The sequence below is a fragment of the Notothenia rossii genome, assembly GCF_949606895.1.
Source record: "Notothenia rossii genome assembly, chromosome: 8".
Lineage (NCBI taxonomy): Eukaryota > Metazoa > Chordata > Actinopteri > Perciformes > Nototheniidae > Notothenia > Notothenia rossii.
The window spans coordinates 24,598,220-24,618,561 of NC_136906.1; the positions used below are offsets into that span (position 1 = coordinate 24,598,220).

A 20,342-nucleotide genomic window follows, 5' to 3' on the forward strand; every position below is an offset into this window, starting at 1 on the left:
ACATATCGGACTTATCTTATACTTGTGTTGTGTAGTTTATACTTTATTCCAACTTTAAATATTTTAATACCTGAACACACTGCTGCTGTAAAATAATTTGTAAAGTGTCTGTCTGTCTATTTATTTATTTGATAGATAAAAGAACACATCTATGTATTTTCAAGCTAAAGGTGATACACAAAATAAAAACTGTATACTGTTATTTTTTCAGAGACATGTTACATTTCAAAAGCATATATGGCTATGTTTAGGACAAACAATTAAAGACTGCTTTCATTTAACATATTCTACAATATAAAAGTGGCGGATTTGCTTTATTAAACAGACCAAACCTAGGCTGCATACCAACACAATTAAGAACATACTCACATCTTACTATGTTGGTCTGAAGAGCTTACGCATTCATACACAATGCATAGGGGCTGTGTTGTCTCATTCTATATCCTGTGAGAAAATGATATACAATTAGCATTAAAAACTCAACATACTATTCCTAGCCTGAGGAAGAATTGAATAATCAACAGATTTGAATGGAATCTCTAACATTTTCATGTAGAATAAAGACCAAAGAGTGATTATACAAATTACATTTATTGAAATTTTAACCATAAGATTAAGTCTCAAAGAAAGTTTTAGATAAAAGGAAATAAAACTAAAAGGTGGATAATAATACAATATGTAAAGACATTTCAAATGAAAAATGACACTGAGCCAGTGATAACAGCAACGCCCAGTGTGGATGAAGCTGGTGCAGGTCTTTCTTCATGCCCCCCCTCCGTGCTGTCCCCTCAGAGGAAGTGGGAAAATGGGATAAGAACTCTGGACGCCACACTGTTAATATGAGAGGAAAATAAATGTTTTAGTTAATCAAAAATACCAAAGTAACCACATAAACCAAATACCAAATCATATTAATATCAAATTACCAAATAAAACTCAGCTCAGGGGCATCATGGACCGTAGGTTTTCCTACAAAGAGAAGTAGTAAACTCAGCCTCCATTGATTTTCATATCAAATTAGCGTGTTAATAAAACAGAATCCTGAAAGCATGTTGGTAGAGTGAGTTAGGCACACAAGTCCGTTTGAGTGTGTGTGCGAGAGAGTCACTTTGGTTTTCATGGATATGTTGTAAAATGTATATATTTTTGTTCATTGTTAACTATATATTGTTGTTTTGTAACATATCGTTTTGAATTTATTGTTGAATTATTTGAATGATGATATTCAATATTTGTGGTGATATTTATTTATATATATATATATATATATATATATATATATATATACACTATATTTCCAAAAGTATTGGGTCACCTGCCTTGATGTGCATATGAACTTAAGTGACATCCCATTCTTAATCCATAGGGTTTCATATGACGTCGGTCCACCCTTTGCATCTATAACAGCTTCAACTCTTATGGGAAGGCTTTCCACCAGGTTTAGGAGTGTGTTTATGGAAATATTTGACCATTCTTCCAGAAGCGGCAACTGAAGTTGGATGAAGAGACTGGCTTTCAGGCTGTGCTCCTAATTCATCCCAAGGGTGTTCTATTGGTTTGAGGTCAGGACTCTGTGCAGGCCAGTCAAGTTCATCCACACCAAACTCTGTCATCCATGTCTTTATGGACCTTGCTTTGTGCACTGGTGTACGGTCATGTTGGAACATGAAGGGGCCATTCCCAAACTGTTTTCAAAGTTGGGAGTATGGAATTGTCCAAAATCTCTTGGTTAAATTACCTCACAAATGCGCCTCTGGAAGAATGGTAAAAAATTCCCATAAACACACTCCTAAACCTTGTGGAACGCTCTGCTTATTTATATAACAAATAATTCACTCATGAGAAGGAACGACAGATGTCCCGTAATGTAGTGGAGTAAAAGTAAGATATTTTACTTTGAAATGTAGTGGAGTAAAAGTAAAAAGTCCCCCAAAATGGAAATACTTAAGTAAAGTACAGATACTTCAAAAAAGTACTTAAGTACAGTAACGAATTACATTTACTTCGTTACTGTCCACCACTGTGTGTAAGTAATACTGAGTAACTATACTGGGTTAATATTTTTGGGGTGAACTAAATAGAGTATGTCACTATAAAACAGGGCGATAATCCTTTGCACTATGGGCTGCTTAAAAAAAATTGCAAAACTAAGAGTATACCCACTTCTCCAGGGACCACTACACCACTGGTGCCGGTGTCTGAACGCTCACTCACTGCTAGCTATGTAGCTAACTTTCCCTGCTGTTAGGCTACTTAGCCAGCATTGTTATGGATCTAAAGCCCCGGACACACCAAGCCGATTTTGGCCGTCGATGGATGTCAGGCCGACGATGAGCATCCTGTCGCCCTACTCAGATTGGTGTGTCCCGCACAGTGCTTGAATTGGAATAAAACAAGGTGCCAGTACTCTAAATAAGAAACTGTTTCAAGTCAATTTATTTATACAGCCCAAAAACAAGTATTTGGCTCAAAGTCAGTATAATCCTATAATGCTGGTGGGTTGGTCTCTTTACTGTATATTTTAGAAAGGCTCACTGTACTTAAACAAAATGACTAAGGGTGCATCTAAGATTAGAAGGGGTGCAGTGGTAAAGTGCTATTTTTATAAGTGGGGAGCGGACCTGACACCCTCTAGGGGGGTCCGGGGGCATGCTCCCCCGGGCAGATTTTTTTTTTAAATATTGAAGTTAGATGCATCAATCTGGTGCACTTTGAGAGCAAAATGAAGAGATATATGGAGACCTCTCAACATCCATAGAAACAACTGTAAACAGATTTACTTTTTCTTTATGGATATAAAAGAAAGTAAAGCCTGACTCCTAATGGCGGCTGGTTAAATGACTCCTCGTCCCTGAGTACACTCACCATCTTTCAGCAGGAAAGGAGAGAGGGAATCCTTGTCCGGCGACAACCGCTGTCTTTTCGCTCTATTATTAAGCCACACTAACATTTTCGAAATGCTAACGTTATGTGATGTCTTTTCTGCTCTAGTCTATTGCTGCGGCGCGTCATAGATGCGTCATGAGATGCCAGCACCTTGCCGGTACTCAGTAAGAAGTGCCGGTACCACATGGTAAAAATCAGAAGTGCCGGTCAGAGTTCCCGTTAGCCGGTAATTACCGGACTATGACCGGTAAAATATGCTGAAGACCGGCAAATCTAAATCTCTCCGGTCAAAGTGTCCAGTCAAAATCATTTACCCTTAGCGCAATACCGCATCAGTTGCGCCACTTATGTGACAGACAAAAGAGTATGTGACAGATAAGAATAGTCAATTCTAATGTCTAACACTTAATGTGGAGAAAGAGATGTCCTGTATGGGTTGATTGTGCATTGATCTGTTGGTAATGCCTCGGGGTTCCGGTGGGCATGTAAACAAATGCATAATGCTGCGCTATACTTTGCGCCTCACCCGGTTGGACAGCGAAGCTTATTGTTTAGGTGTCTTTTAATAAGCAGGTAGTCATATCATTAGCTAGAACCAGCTAGATCTGATCGATATGGACATAAACGCGAGTAAAGTCTAATCTGACGGGAGAGAGATATCAGCTGCTGCTGACGAGTTCACACGCAGCTCTGCATGATCACATGCAGCGGTGAGCGGACAAAACACACACTTCAGGTTAGAATATCACACGTAGCTATTTTAATTACCTCTCAAACTACCTAAACTAGTTATAGATATGTTTAGTTTTACTGTCGGGTCACTCATTACTGATCCGCGAGCTGCATGATACTGACGCCCGACGAGCTGTCAGGAGAGGGAGAGAGCGCTCCGTTTATTATTCCCTGTTATTGTAAATTACTGTACACTTTTGAATAATGTAGTTAATCTACTATAATTAGTTTGATTAATATCGAATCATATACATTTTTATTTTAAAACTCTGGTGCCGGTACTGCGTACCGGTGAGTACCGGCCCAATTCAAGCACTGGTCCCGCACCGTCGTGTCTTTTCGGCCGTGCCGACACCTTTTTGGCCGAAAACCTACCGATTCTCTATGTCGAATCGGTAGGCAATTGACCGTCAGTCAAATAAATCACTCTGATTGGCTGATCAGCTAGCGAATCAGTGCATGAGAAGCGAAACTAAAGTGAGGGACGTAAACAAACGGTTTAAGAAGGCACACACAGACGGCTATTATTTTTCATTTTCCTTCCACAGGCAACAGTCCAAGGGCTGATACCGCCAGTACCACATGAAACATGTTTTCGATAGAGGAGAGAGAAAATGGAACGCACACGCTATTTGTTGTTTGTTTATATCAAGCAGTCTGTTCTTCTTCTCTCGGTTATCACGCAGTCTGTTTTCCGGTTGTTGCCTCTTTTGAATGACAAATACACACTACCGCCGCCTGCTGGTAAGGACAGTTATTGCCATTCACGCATGCGCAGTTCATACCAGACTGAAGTCTTTGCGGTGTGTTCCACCCCGTCCACACAGCAGCTTTGAAAAATCTTGAAAATCTTGGAGCTGGGCTTGTCTGAGAGTTTGGGGATTTTTTGCGAACAACGCGACCAACAACCAATCACATGAATCTTCCGCCCCCAACATACAAAGCAAAAAACCCCAGGGATTTTATGCGAGTAATATATATATATAAACTCCCCAAACAGGCGAAAACCTACCATCTCCCGCCCCCGACATACAAAGCAATAGCAATGTTAAAACGAAGTAAACTGGATATAAACTCTCCAAACAGGCGAAAAACCTACCAGTTTCACCCACTGTATCTGCCACCTCCCTCCATGCCTGGTTCCTCCGGTTTGTATCCCGGTAAATAGTTCTGGTCGTAAAGAACCGGGTGATTTGCTACCGTAATTTCTCATTTGGAATATGAGGAAATGAACTGCGGTCTGGCTCTCCCAGCTTGCACGCGGTTTGATTGGCTAGCGCTTGTACTGTCAGATTTGCATAAACAGGATTTGATTGGCTGAAGCTTCCAGCTCAGCTTCAAAAGTTGAACATTGCTCAACTTTTTAATCCTGAAAATCCTGAAAATCCTGGAAATCTTCGCTTTGCTTCCCCACAATGCTGTTCGGCGAAAAGCGAGGCAAAGTGACGTCACCCCCATTCAAAGTCAATGGGCAGAGAAGCGTTGGAAGCGTTGGAAGATTTTTTTAAAGCTGCTGTGTGGACGTACCGTTCCAGTGCGACACATGGCCAAGATGCAGGTGACGCGAAGCGACACAACAGTCGGGTCCGTCTGTGTCAGTTCTTTGGTGTCAGCTCGGTGTGTCCCTACCTTAAAGGTAGCAAAAGCTAACTTTCATAGCACAGTTTTTCTTTACTTCTCACTTAACACAATAAAGAAACAGACCGTATAGTACAGCACAAACGATCAATACTTACATATATTTTCACTTGTAGTATTATAATCATTGAAATGCTGGTTCTTCTGGGGGTGCTCTATCCACGCTCAGCTACCGCACCGCAGCTGCCTGCACTGTACAATCGCTGGAGGACTGGGCTGTCACTCAAAAACTGATTAGCCAATGGGGACGCACCCCAGAAAGTCCCGCCTACCTGGGACGTTTGTGTCAGAATCGCAAACAAAAAATGAGGGAGCGCAAACGAGAAGAGCTGCAGCGAGAGCAAAAGTCTGATAATTGAGAAAGAAGCAAAGAGAACTGCAAACAAAAAGATATGTTAAAACAAAGAAAAAAGATTTGTTCGCAACTTATAGTTTTATTTTTGAAATTACATTTATTTTGCTTGACTCAGTTTTTATTTCTCTTAAACTCTTAGTTTTGCTTGATTCTGAGAAATTGTTGCTTTATCTTTATGAAACAAAACTAATCCCATAACCTTGCAGGTGCACTTTTGTATATTCACACTCATTATTATGAGTTTTCTGACTGCAGATTTCCGCTACTATTCAGCATGGAGTCATTCAACTCATTCCATTGTTGTCATTAGCCTCATAGTAACATGAAGCTGTGACATTTGAAACACAATTTTATTTAAAACAGGCATTTAAAGTGACGGTTGGAAATTTGAAAAACAGCCAGGATCCTATTTGTAGTTCCAGTTTGCAAACAACATCGCTTAGAATATTATTTACAGGTCACAAGCCTGAACGCTGAGTATGAATAATAACAACCCACACCATCTGGGGAACTTCAAAGTTTCACATTAGCCGGTAATGAACATTAGTGTTGTAAAGAGGGTCACTGAGCAAATCTAACTCACACAGTGTTCCTTCATTTGAAGCATCCTTCCAGAAAGCGGCAAATGCTGCAATAAACCAGTGAGTGAGTATCAGCTTTATAGCATGTGGATGAAACCACATCCATTATAAACACTGTGGCTTCCTGCCCTGAGCCTAAACTGCTGTGACTAGAAATCAAGTCAAATGTTTAAAAGCTTAAAAGCTCTGCACAAAAGGCAAAGACTTATGTCTGGAGCAAAACAAAACCGGACATAGTATGTAGAGACTTTGTTCTCTTCGTTTCTGGTAATGGTTCATGATAAGGAGAAAGTGATATGTGTTTGGAGGATTTAAAGGTCCCATATAACACTCTTTTTCAACAATATATTATAGGTCTCAGATATATACAAAACATGTGATGTGAAAAGGGGTGATTCTGCGTCTGCTTTTTTTTTAGCTTTAAATGCTAATGAGCTGCTGCTGGTCACGCCCCTCTGCAAGATGATTGGTTTAAAAACACACATGGTGCTCTAGGAGGAGATTTGGGTAAGTTGGGCGGGTGTTACCTTGGTTGTTTATTAGATAAGGGTTGCACAAGGCATAAAAACATTGTGACATCACAAACTGGCCAACATCTGATCAGCTCATTTTCAGACAGGTTTTTATATAAATGGATCAGGACAAAAAGAGAGAATATTTTTTTCTGAATCTTTACGAATCTCTTAACACAGAGGGGACACTTGTTTATTTAAAAAAGACATGAAAAAGTGGATTTTGCATAATAGGTGGCCTTTAAGAGAGGGGTGGCCAGGGGGGGAAACAGGCTACAGAATAATTATAAAGAGACACAAAGTCACTCAAAACGAAAGGAATGATGAACACAAAAAGATGGAAAACAATAAGAAAGAGATACACCAAAAAACAATGCAATATGACTAGAGAGACACATAACAACTACAAAGAGACCCACAGAGACGAAAAGCATCTAGTGTCTAAATGAGAGGCGAAATGTCGCAAAACAATCAAGGAAAAGTGTATGACAACAACATAGACACAAATACAATACAAAGAGACACAAAAACACTACAAAGACTCACAAAGCAACTACAAAGAGAAGCAAAATGTTGCAAAACAACCTGAAAGAGGAGCAGGAAGACATGCAACACAATTACAAAGGGAAACAAATAGACTGCAAAGAGATGCCCGATAACTACAAAGAGACACAAAACAACTAGAAAGAGATGTAATATAACGCCAAACAATCATTAAGATGCAAATAGTGATGTCCGTTCCATTGGCATGGGTTCCCTGCAACCATATGCAAAACCCATGGTCACTAATCTGGGCGTCAAAATCGACAGTGCTTTTAAATTCGATAAAGAGATAAACTCTGTGGTTGAGTCCAGTTGTTATCTCTTGAGGCTCCTGTCCAAAATTAAACCGGTTTCATCCTTTTTAGACTTTGAGCGTGTAATTCATGCCTTTGTTTCTACGCGTCTAGATTACTGTAAGGCTCTTTATGCTGGCCTAAACAAGACCTCGCTGGCACGCCTGCAGCTGGTACAAAATGCTGCGGCTCGGCTGCTTACAGGAACACGCAAGCATGAGCAAATCACACCAATTCTGGCTTCCCTCCACTGGCTTACTGTCCATTTTAGAGTTCATTTTAAGATTTTATTGTTTGTTTTTAAGTTGCTTAGGCTGGCCTCTCAGTACATCTCCGACCTCCTAAAGGTGTACCTTCAAGGGCTTTGAGTTCGGCTGATCAGCTGCTGCTAGTAGGCTAGTCCCTAAAACCAAGAACAAGACCAGGGGAGATCAAGCCTTCTCAGTGGTAGCCCCCAGGCTCTGGAACGACCTGCCCCCCCATGTCAAATTGTCGCCCACCCTCCAAACTTTTAAGTCCCGCCTAAAGGCCCACCTCTTTTCCCTCGCTTTCGAGTCAGTCTGAGCTGTGTTTTATCGATTGTTATACTTTTATTGTCTGTCCATAGCCTTTATGTACCGTGTATTAATTCTTATGTGTGCCTTTTATCTTTTCTAATGTGTGCCTTTTATCTATCATTGTAATATTATATTTTATTATATGTTTGGTGTGAAGCACTTTGGTAAACCCTGTGTTTTTATTATGTGCTATACAAATAAAGTCGATTGGATTGGATCACCACAAAGAGAGGCCAAACAATTACAAGGAGACTCAAGGAGGCCTAAAAGAACAACAAAGTGCAGCAGTACGACTTAAAAAACCACAAACAACCATGCAAAATGATGCAAAACAACTACAAAGACGCACAGGTTGATCACAAAGACATGCAAAAAAAAACTACAAAGAAATAAGATAGGACTGCAAAGAATTCTGCCGTGTTTTTCTCTGAGCCTTGCTTTTATGATTCCCCCATATAAGGATTGCTAATAAGCAGTCAATAGGTCGAAACTTTCAAGGCTAAGTCATGGCATATTTTTTCTCTCACACACACAAACACATGCTAGTTGACCATAGGTGTATTGATTCAGAACAAGAAGCTACACACAGAGTTGAGAAACAGGAAGAGTCTCTGTTTGAGCTGCATATTTGAACACCATTTATTACTGCACTGGTTTTGCTAGAACTTGTTTGGTATCATTACTCTGACAGAAGCCTACTCGCGCAGCAGCAGATGTGTGAATTTTTTCTAATGTTGCGTTTGCTTTTCTCTCCTCTCGCTGAGTGCTCTGTAACAACTCAAAACAATGCATTATTTATGTGTATGTGATTCCCCCCCCAGTCTTTCAATGAAGCCTTCATGTACAAGAGCATAAGGGTAGTCTATGTCTTTTAACACGTGTTCCTCACACATGCTAAGGGTGAAAATGTAGCCAAATTAAATCAAATAGAAATCTATTTGAAAATATAACAAAAAGGTTGTTTAAATATCCTGAATTTACACTGTTTTCAGGAAATGTGTTTTTAAAAAGGAAAAGTAATTTTAAGGTGTTAGTTGCCTCAGAAAAGTGGTGATCTAGCACGTCAAGATTCACATCATCTGGGCGGAGATGAGCCTCAGCAAAACATGCTCTCTGCTGTTGAAGAGGGGAAGTGTTTTCACTGATTCCATCCATCATCCAATCCATGCTTTGACTGCAACCTGAAGGGCGCAGCATCCATCCCGATGATTAGTTTTGGTGTTGGATCCATATTTGGTGGCAGAGAAGAAATCAAGGCTGCCGGGCGAGTTCAAGACCTGAATTTGTCTGCAAGAATCTTTCTGTCCAATGAGGGCTGTCAGGGGAAGATCGAACATGAAGACAAGATAAAGTTACATTTTGTGTTAATTTTGTGGTAACTTATGGAAAAGAAGCCCTCCAGAGCCCAAAAGAAACTTGACAGTGCAGCTATCGTATTTTAGACACTGAGCCTGCAGTATCTGTATGATGCAATACCATTCAAATGGACAGGAAAGAAGAAGTTCCACTGACAACCGATCCAGAAGGAAGTGCTAGAAGACGCATTTATAGGATAGGAGCAGGCGATGGACCATGGGATCGCTGATAGGCCAGGCCTCATTGTGTCCACTTCCTGATTCAGCCAGTTTATATTCTCTTCCTCTGCCTCTTCTTCTCCTGAGCCAATATAACACCCTCTATGCTTTAAAAGGAAAGACTGTAGGGCATGCTTGGCGTTTGGAAGAGATAGTCATCACTGGTGTGACAGTGAGGAGCTGAAGGTGAGATACTCCAACAAGCATGGCGTGGCAACAATTTCAGAGTGGGGGGGAGCAAGCCACAGCTGAGAGGTCAACTGAGCAGTTTAAGACAGACAGATCCAAGTATAGCAGATTTCCAGCTCAAAATCACACCACTGGGACCAGGTTTGGTCCAAACAAAGTCCTGCTGTTTGAAATATCAGCACAGGTACTGTAAGTGAGCCGACTGTGACCAGGGAGCGGAGGCCCGATGATGAGAAGATGACATGACTATCAGGGCTTGACGGCACAGCTAGGAGTGATGTACTCAGGATGTGCTCATCAAGGAAGGTCACACAGTTGTTCTTCCAGCAAACAGGCATGCAGGACATCTCTCCTTGGGGAGGCGGACCACCGACAGGGAGGTGGGTGCACAGGGCAGGATCATTTGTGGAGTCTCCTGGGGCCTCGCAGATGTGCACATATTGCAGCACAGGCTGTAAGCAGGGTCTTCTGATGCTTGGTGATTAAGAGGAGTCATCCATAGATTGTACATGTTGTCTGGACACGTTCCAAGGCCAAACCACCTTCTATTCACTGAAAACTAAATGAGAAAAACAATTGATATCTTATTAGCTGATTACATTAATTAATTAAATTACAGGAAAACATTTTTCTCCCCAATATGTTTCATATAAATACTAGCGATATAAGAACTGTATATACTAGATCATGTATTTCCCCTTAAAGAGCAACTTGCAGGTTTTTTTTTATTACTACATTTATGCTTAACCTTGCCTGAAAATTACAATTAAAAATGTTAATGCAGGATTTGATATGTTTTACAAGACATAAGGGCAGGAATTCAGAGGAAAAGGAGCCGTTTTGAGCTCTGCTACTAAAAACTGCTTTTTTTTCAGTAGGGCCTGGCTCATTTCGTGGCATCTGCAGGCAGTGGCAAGTACTTCCGGCATCTGCCACAGAGGCCGCTACTCCGTGGTATCTGTGGCAAGTATATGCCACAGATGTGGTATCTGTGGCAAGTATATGCCACAGCCACAACTTGCCGTGGCAAGTAAATGCCACAACCATGCCACAACTTGCCGTGGCAAGTATATGCCACAACTTATATATGCCACAACTTGCCGTGGCATGTAGGCTATATGCCACAACTTGCCGTGGCAAGTAAATGCCACAAGTTAAGAGTTAAGAGAAGGTTTACGGTAGCTGCCACTCGCCTTCCGTGGCAAATGCTGATATTTAAACCCGTATTTATCGCGTAAAATGTCGCTGTTTTAGCATGACTTTATCGGACTGATCTGTACACAAGACTGATGATCTGTTACTGATGGTCCGATCATATTTTTCAAAAAGATGAAACATATGTTCTATAGATTTTACTTGGAGAACGTGGTTTGTTAAAATAAATAAACGTGCTATTTTTATGATAATAGTCGGTACTCGAGTTGAGGGGGGATGGCATCCCCCCTGAAATAAAAACGGTTAAAATCATCCCCCTTCTAAAACGCATGGCGGGACCAATACGATTTTCATTGCCATAAGCAATAGCTGTGCACATGATATAACCTTTCACCCTTGATGGATTTCCATCATACATAATACACATAAGGATTATCTTATGTTAATGTTGGTATAGGCTACTTGACAGTAAGTGTGCTTCTATTGTTTGTTTTATATATAAATATATACATTCACTTGAAAAGACTGTGATTTCCTATTGTTACTGTTTTACTTTATGACAACTAGTGGTCATTTTCTGTGTTTTTGTTATGTCAGTGTTCATTTACTGAGTTTGTGATTTGTGACTTATTAATAAGGAAAACATCATCCTTAAAATTATTTTTTTAAATGTATTTTTAAATGTTCTAAATTTGAAAAAAATAGATAAAAATAAACTAAAGTTAAAATCTTGTTTTTCATGCCCCAAGAGCAATAAAAACAATTGGTAAAAAAATCCTGAGTGAGGCTTTCATAATTCATGGATGAAAGGGTTAAGAAAGACAAATATATGTTTCTATTGGTTTTAGTGAGATGGTTTATTGTAGTGTATTCTTACATATTCAGTAGGCTATATTGTTTATTCTTTAGATACTCTGTAGATAAATATCTACTAATAATGTGTAAATTATTTCCTGTTTCTTTTTATTATTATTATTTGCTGTAACGCAAAGATTTCAACATTTTAGATAAATAAATTAAATACAACGTATCATATCAAAATCTGTTTATGTTAATTAGCAACACAATGATTTGATATTTGCATGCATGACATATAACCTTTTTACTGATGCACACAAAAAGTTTTAACAAGGGTGTAATTATATTACATTTTAACCCTCTTTCCTCAACATATTAAATCAACTTTATACGGTTAAATGAGGATTGCTTGGAGTATCATGCTTAAGAGAACATTCTTCATGTTAATTGTTAACCACTTTCAAAACGCAATAAAAGGATGGATAAAAAAGCATGCATTGTGTCTTGATTTTTAATATACTGTCATGATGGTCTTAACGGAATAACATGGTTTGTTTGGATTCACCGATATCAATATCTAATAAGAATAATCTGAAGCCTTTAAATAAAAATGTTCAACCAGAATTAAAATATTAAACAACAAAACAGATACAATGACATTAATCTGTTTATTAACAACGCAAATAATACAAATTAAGTACATATGCCTGGATTTAAAATAACACATTTATACATGTGTACAATCAAATATAACTGTCCTTTGCCTCATTTATAAAATATAAATCTTAGCATCTCACTAGCAGTGGCAACTGCAATCAGTTACAGCTGCCCTAAGTCTGTAGCCAAGTCTAATAACACCATTGTACACGTTGCTGTGTCAATACAGATATTTATTTTTAATTATTTGTCTTTACTAGTAACAATACACCTGGTTATCGTAGCAAGCAGTGGAAACTCCCCTCAAGAAGCGACAATTGCCAAGGGCTTGCGTTGCAACGCTCACTTGCCAATATTTATTTTTTTATTACAATATAGGCCTATGTTTAGCATACTATCATAGATATAGCATGTTTGTTTATTTTAGCAAACCACGTAGGCTATTCCAAGTAAAATTGAATATAAATGATAATTTATTATCTTTTTGAAAAATAGAGATCGCACATCAGTCCTGTGTACAGATCAGTCCGATAAAGTCATGCCTAAACAGCGACATTTTACACGATAAATACGAGTTTAAATATCAGCATTTGCCACGGAAGGCGAGTGGCAGCTACCGTAAAACTTCTCTTAACTCTGGCATCTTGTGGCAACTCCCGTTCAGCATGCGCAAATGCCACGGCAAGTTGTGGCATATGCTTGCCACGGCAAGTTGTGGCATATGCTTGCCACGGCAAGTTGTGGCATCTGTGGCATTTACTTGCCACGGCAAGTTGTGGCAAATACTTGCCACGGCAAGTTGTGGCATATGCTTGCCACGGCAAGTTGTGGCATCTGTGGCATTTACTTGCCACGGCAAGTTGTGGCATATACTTGCCACGGCAAGTTGTGGCATATAGCCTACTTGCCACGGCAAGTTGTGGCTGTGGCATATACTTGCCACAGATGCCACAGAGTAGTGGCCTCTGTGGGAGATGCCACAAATGCCAAGGCACATGCCACGGCAATGTAGTGGCAACACTCATTGTGTTCTAGTATGATAAATAAAATAACATTGTACCTTGAAAATCAATGCATTCGTTCATTTGACACGTTGGTGGTTTTAGGTAGGCTATACAGCGACCCCTTGTGATTCTAGTGTGAAGTAAAAGTAGAAGTAGCCAACCTAAATGTTGGAATACTCTGTTACAAGTAAAAGTCATGCATTAAAATGTTACTCAAGTAAAAGCGCAAAATGATCAGCATAACAATATACTTAAAGTGCATATTACATGTTTTCATTATAATGATTGATCATGAAAGTGTTCTCAAAGCTGGTAAAGGTGCAGCTAGTTTTAATGACTTTGTATACTGTAGTAGGGTATCTTGTGAATTTACTCCAGGAGTAACTATAAAGTCTGATTTAAGACTTGATTATTATGTATCATCATTAATCAGAATCTGTAGTAAGTAACTAAAGGTAGCGTATTAAATAAATGTAGGGGAGTAGGCTACAATTACACAATTTACCTCTGAGTTGTAGTGGGGTAAGTAGCCTACTACGTAACATACCATTTACATACTCAACTAAAGTACAACTAGGCTATTTCTAAATCACAAGTACAGTACTTGAGTATACAAGTTAGCCTATTTCCCACCTCTGGTCAACAATGTTAGATCTTTAGGTCAACTTACTAATAATATATCTTCAGTATTATCATAAAAATAGCACGTTTATTTATTTTAACAAACCACGTTCTCCAAGTAAAATCTGAACATATGTTTAATCTTTTTAAAAAATATGATCGGACCATCAGTAACAGATCATCAGTCTTGTGTACAGATCAGTCCGATAAAGTCATGCCAAAACAGCGACATTTTACGCGATAAATACGGGTTTAAATATCTGCATTTGCCACGGAAGGCGGGTGGCAGCTACGGTAAACCTTCTCTTAACTCTTAACTTGTGGCATTTACTTGCCACGGCAAGTTGTGGCATATACTTGTCACGGCAAGTTGTGGCATATATAAGTTGTGGCATATACTGGCATGGTTGTGGCATTTACTTGCCACGGCAAGTTGTGGCTGTGGCATATACTTGCCACAGATACCACATCTGTGGCATATACTTGCCACAGATACCACGGAGTAGCGGCCTCTGTGGCAGATGCCGGAAGTACTTGCCACTGCCCGCAGATGCCACGAAATGCGCTTGCTGTCTCTCTTTTTTTTTACGTCATACGTCTAACGCGTCATATTACGTCACATGGGGGAGTAAACTTTCTTGGACTCGTTCTCTGCCCAATCCGCGGTAGTAGTTTGTAGTTGCTTTGAGCGGTTGTGATTTAGTGAGCTGGTATTTTTTCGGTAATTTTACATTGGATTTCACCATTTGTAATCATGGTGAGCTTGTGTTTGTGCAGGTTGCACAAACTCAAGCCTGTCAGGACATCGAGTCCACAGTTTCCCTCACGGGAAAAGGACCGGAGCTAGCGTTCGTTCCTGGCTGCGTTGTGCATCCACCTCCCTTCAGCACATACTCCGTCTCCACAGCTTTATCAAGAAACCGTATTACATCTCTCTCCCCCCCCCTTCGCTGCTCTCTCTCCCCTCCGATACACGGCACCGTAAGAAGTAGTGTGGAGTTGCATTAGGTAACGCTGTGGTGGCTGTACTGCTCAAGCCGTCTCCTTTGTGTTTGTTTGTTTCCCCCTGTCTGTGTTGTTTGTGTGTGCGTGGTGGCTGTCACTCCTGGCTCCCGGCTCAACCTCCACGCACCTGCTGCAATCAGCTGTGCACCCTCCCCGACTACACGGCTGCTTTCCATCAAGCCATTTACAACGGCATATCAACGGAGGCTCCACAACCTTTCTCCGCCAGATCGTCAAGTATCAGCCAGGGCCGTGGGAAGTAGGGGTGCTGAGGGTGCTGCAGCACCCCCTGGTGGAGGACAGAGGATCTGCACTTCCACAAGATGTACCGGCGGGGATTGTTGTTAGCTTCTGCTGCGCTAACGGATATAAGAAGCTGTTTCTACAATAATGTGGAGAGAGAGTTCTGTCCTGTCAGACTGAGAGGCTCAGTGAGGTAAAGGACTCTGAGTGTTTAGATAGTTCACTTTAGTCTAAGTTATCTCAGTGGGTCTCAAACGTTTTGATCACAATTTATGTAAGCAAATACTTCAAAGGGACACCTTTATAATTATTAGGATAAATAAAAACAGGTTTGAAATCATTCCAATGTATACTATAGGACAGTAAACCAAAAATATTGTTTAAAACTGGAGAGATTTAAAAATATGCATAAATAAATGTTAACTGGTAAAATAAGATATAAATGAACCACAAAAATAAAACAAGTTAGCCTACATTTATTTGTTATTGGCTATGGTAGTTTATTGGTTATGTTCACATACAAACCGATCTTTTTCACATGGGTGTTTAGAGTTGTATCCCCTAGATCAGTCTCTAGTAATTGGGCGCTCAAAGTGCACCAGATTGAAGTATTTTACTTTAAAATGTTAAAAAAATCTTCCCGGGGGGACACCCCCGGACCCCCTTAGAGGATCTGAAGTCCACCCCCCAATTCAACATGTTCATGCAATACTAAATACATTTGAAGCCTTTTTATATAAGCTGTCCACCATATCAATTCGTTTCTCTTTTTGTAGTGTATTAGTCTTTTGTAGAGGTTTTTCATTGCCAGCTAAAATCTTGCCTAGTGCAGCAAATTGGTCAAAACCGGCCCTGGTGTCATCCCCACAGCACCCCCCATTTGAAACATGTTCCCACGGCTATGGTATCAGCCGTATCTCGCGTCTCCCCTCCGGTTAGCACCATAGCGTGGAGTTGCATTAGGTAACGCGAGATACAGCTGATACTTGCGCATTCGTTTCTGTTATGGATCAGTATCAACAGTCCTGCCAGTAACGTTACTATATTATCAATACTACTTTAGTTATAGCCTGATATATGATTGCTAACTTTACAATGTTGTGATGTGACTGACGTTAGCTAACATGCTAACGCCGGTCACTCACCAAGACAGCTGCTCTGTTCTCCACTGGTTCTCCACACACCAAAGCTCCATTTCTCTCCGATGGCCGTTATTTTTTCTAATCCTTGGCTGCTCCTGGTCTCTTGGACGCCTAGCAGGCTCATAATTATAATCATATGCATTCGAATATATATTTTCAACCTCTTCTTTGTCAAAACTAGCGTTGTGATCCATGTTTATTCATACGTTAGACCGGCCGCTCTCCCCCTTGTGTCCCCCGTGTTACGTCACACGTGGGAGGTCACGTGCGGAGGCTTTTTTATGCGGAAGTGAAAATGTCTTACTAAAACGACGCCAGAAAATCTAGTGTATTCATCCTTTTCCTACACATTTATTCACTGGTGTCTCTAACCTGCAAGTTGCTCTTTAACTACATTTCAAATTAAATTATTGTAATTTCAAGTCAACCACATGTATACACAATTTTATTTGGATAACATGTGTATCATTAATTATTCTTTTTTTATTTGGCATTTGTGCTTCTTAATAAATGAAATGATAGCTTAGAGAGTCAAACAATATGATATATGGAAGTTATACCCCCCAAGAGTATGCATAAAAAGCAAAATGAGCAAAATGCTATAGCATTATTAATGTAATCATTTGATATATATAGTATAAACGTACTGAAGGCAGTTTCCTACATTAAGTTATATTATTTATATTACATTGTTACTTACCCCTAGTTAAAATGTAAGTGGTGTTACTCCTTGAAATGTTAATACTTATTCCAACATTGAATATTCAGCAGAGGCTGCAAATATTTCTGTAGGTTTATATTTATAATTGGTTGACATCAAAGCCGTCATTAGACATACAGTATATAAGAACACTTGAAACATTGTATTTAAATTGTTGTTGTTTTTTTTACTTATTTTGCAAAAAAAGAGACTAGGATCTTTGAGATCTTGGAGCAGTACATTTATTTTTCCCTCAGAAAACACATCTCATGCCAATAATTATTTTATTGGCGACCATCCTTAATATGATGCATTGGTGGACAGGGCTGTACATTCAGTAAACAGTGAGAGTCCATCTTCTCAGCTCCAACACTGCATGATGCCAAAGCCGGCACCTTGAGTTTCAGTGTTTCCAAAGACACACAAATCCTCTCAATCCTGCAGCTTAAAGCAAAACAACAGTCCTTTGAAATGCCTCATACATTGAAGTCTGCTAATACATACATGACAGTATTGTATTTTGCCCTTGAGAGCATGATGGAGCTGCGTTCAAAGGAACAATGGCAGATGTCCCCGATGGAAACAGGGTTCCATTGTTTGAAATGACTATGGTCAGAATATTGCTGTAAAACTGTAATGATTCAGGCAAACATCTGCAAAGGCACCCACAAAGCTCGGAGTATTCAGCCTTTGGCACATTAGGAGCTTTTTCAGATTCATTCTCGTCGTTCTTTGACTATGAAATGAGGAAATGACTGTGATGTTAAGAGTTCACATTGTGAGCTTTGAGCGCCGGAGGGGATTTTCAACCATATCAAATGAACTGAGCTGCAGACTCTTTTGTGCTTCTGCCAAAAGTATTCCAACAGATTAAAATTGGGTCCTGTTCACTATCTGTCGGCCTCGCCTTATCAATCATTGCCGCAAACTGCTGGAAAGTAAGAATGGAAAGTTGCTAGAATGACAACAGTTACATCAGATGAATTCAAATCCTATTACCTCAATACTGAAGAGTTCCAGCATGCTTTTGTGGGCGAGGTTTGTCGAACACAGTTAAGTAAGTGTTCATATTGTGAATTCAGAGCATCAATGTATACAAATTCAGCTTTAAAATACATTCTGGGCCACAGACAAATATCCACACAATAATCCGTCTGGGATGCCAACTCTGTCTGACTAATTTAGCCAAGTCACTCTGAGCCAGAGAGACAGCAGGTCGAGTGAGGCGGAGGCTGAAGCTGAGGTGAATAACAAAGAGGATTTCAGAACAGGGAAGAAGACAAACGGTACCTTTATCTGTGATCATGCTCTGTGCTAAAGCAGGGTATTATCCCACACCTAATAATTAGAGTTTGTCTTAAGTCTGTCTGTCAGGTGTGTTGCTGACAAAACCTTAAATAAGACGATTGTAGTCTCTTAACTCAGTGTTTGGTCTTGGTTAACAGGAGAAATGCATGTTCACACTGATACATATTATTTGCCACACAAGGATTGCTATGAATAGATAAGGAAAACAACAACATTTACCTGATGTTTCCAGTCTGTCTGTATGCGTCCCTGGCTGATTCCTCAGGTTGCTTCCTACTTTTCCTTGTTTTGTATTACATTGCCTAGTCCCTCTGTTTTAGTTTTTTTACCAGTTTTTTGGTATCACCTTTAGTTTTTTAAAGATTTCTTCTAGTTCTGGATACCTGTCTCCCTTTTGTGTTTAGCTTACAATCCTGCTAAAAGCCTGATATTCTTAGAGCACAGCTACACTAGCAGCTCCTTGGGGCTAGCATGAAAGCTACACATTAGCTTTCATGCTAACATGTTTACCATGACATTGTGAACAGAATTCATGTTAAGCATGTTCATAAAGTAAGCTTAGCAAGTAAGTATGTCAACATGCTAGAGCTAAACACAAAGTACAGACGAAGCTGATGGTAGGACAAAACATTTTCAGCAGTTTAATTTTAATGTTTACCTCATGGTGGTGCTGGAGGAAAAGTCATCGGATCACCGTATCATTAGGAAACATTTTTCTGCGCTCCATGGATATCTGTAGGAGATTTCATGGCAATCTACTTAATAGTTTTTGAAATATGCAGTCAGGACCTAACCGGTGGACCGACTGACAGACCGACATTGCAATCTCTAGATCCACGCTGCTAGCATGAAATTGCCTGCTGTTCAATCAAACGGTCACACCTGGAAGCTTCCCAGTACAACCACAGTCTCAGCCTTGGACACTGCGCGGGAGTAAGTTTCGTGCTCAATAAAACAGTGGGTAATGAGTGAGGGGCAAGTGGTACTCTTTCAATTCCCCAGAAACATGCCTCTCTAACCTTTGGGCCACTAATATTATGTATCATGTCCCCTCCTAAATATAGGACAGTAAACCTCCATGCATTTAAACAAAATTCCTGTATAATCACTTTCTGATGTGGGGACTGTTTCTAAATCACAAAGCAGTCTTTCATTTAAGGTTTCTTCTGTAGCTTTTAGAAAAACAGGAAGCAAAGAGTGTCAATTACCCTGGCATCAGGTGGGTTGAAGGATTGCGTGGATGTTGATTAGCTCAAAGTGATGGATATTGAAGACAGTTTCATTTTGTTTCACCTGCATTAATGTGAAAGGTATGACTGCAGTTCATACACCGACTCAGACTCCGATCCATTAGAGGTAAATCAGGATGCATTAGACGCTTAAATGAAATGTGGGACCCACTTAGTTTTAAAGTGCTGTTTTTCTTTTTTTTCATCCTGCATGCTGCTTTTCGACAATAACAGTTCAGGAACTTAACTGACATATAGATGTAGAGCGGGAACAAAGGATTTTTCTAATTAAAACATGTATATTATTATATATATTCATGCAGGAAAAGGAGCTTAAGTCATTGTTAAGGAGAGGAAAAAAGTAATTTAAGGCTACAATACACTCATCACCGTCAAGAGCTCCCCTCGCATATGCCTTTCATTTATTTATTATCTGAGACGTACTGTACTGACAAGCGAATCTAGAGTCATCCGAAAATGCAGTAAAGGTCGCTGAATTAATTAAGGGCTATGAGCTTTTACCAGAGTTGTGAAACATTTTTTTTTTTAGCTGGCTTCTTAGCCCGCTCAATGCTTACTGCTCTGACAGAAAAAGTAGAGCCTGTGCAGTCCCACGGCGA

General features: G+C 39.9%; 1 long non-coding RNA gene across 1 annotated transcript; it reads right to left on the reverse strand.

The window, feature by feature from the left end:
* Positions 1 to 572: 572 nt before the first annotated feature.
* LOC307016458 lies at positions 573 to 19,361 on the reverse strand. The gene is made up of 3 exons (XR_013801813.1): positions 19,152 to 19,361; positions 927 to 969; positions 573 to 831 (listed from the first exon to the last, which is right to left on the reverse strand). It is a non-coding gene; the product is annotated as an uncharacterized lncRNA (long non-coding RNA).
* Between the last annotated feature and the right edge of the window lie 981 nt (positions 19,362 to 20,342).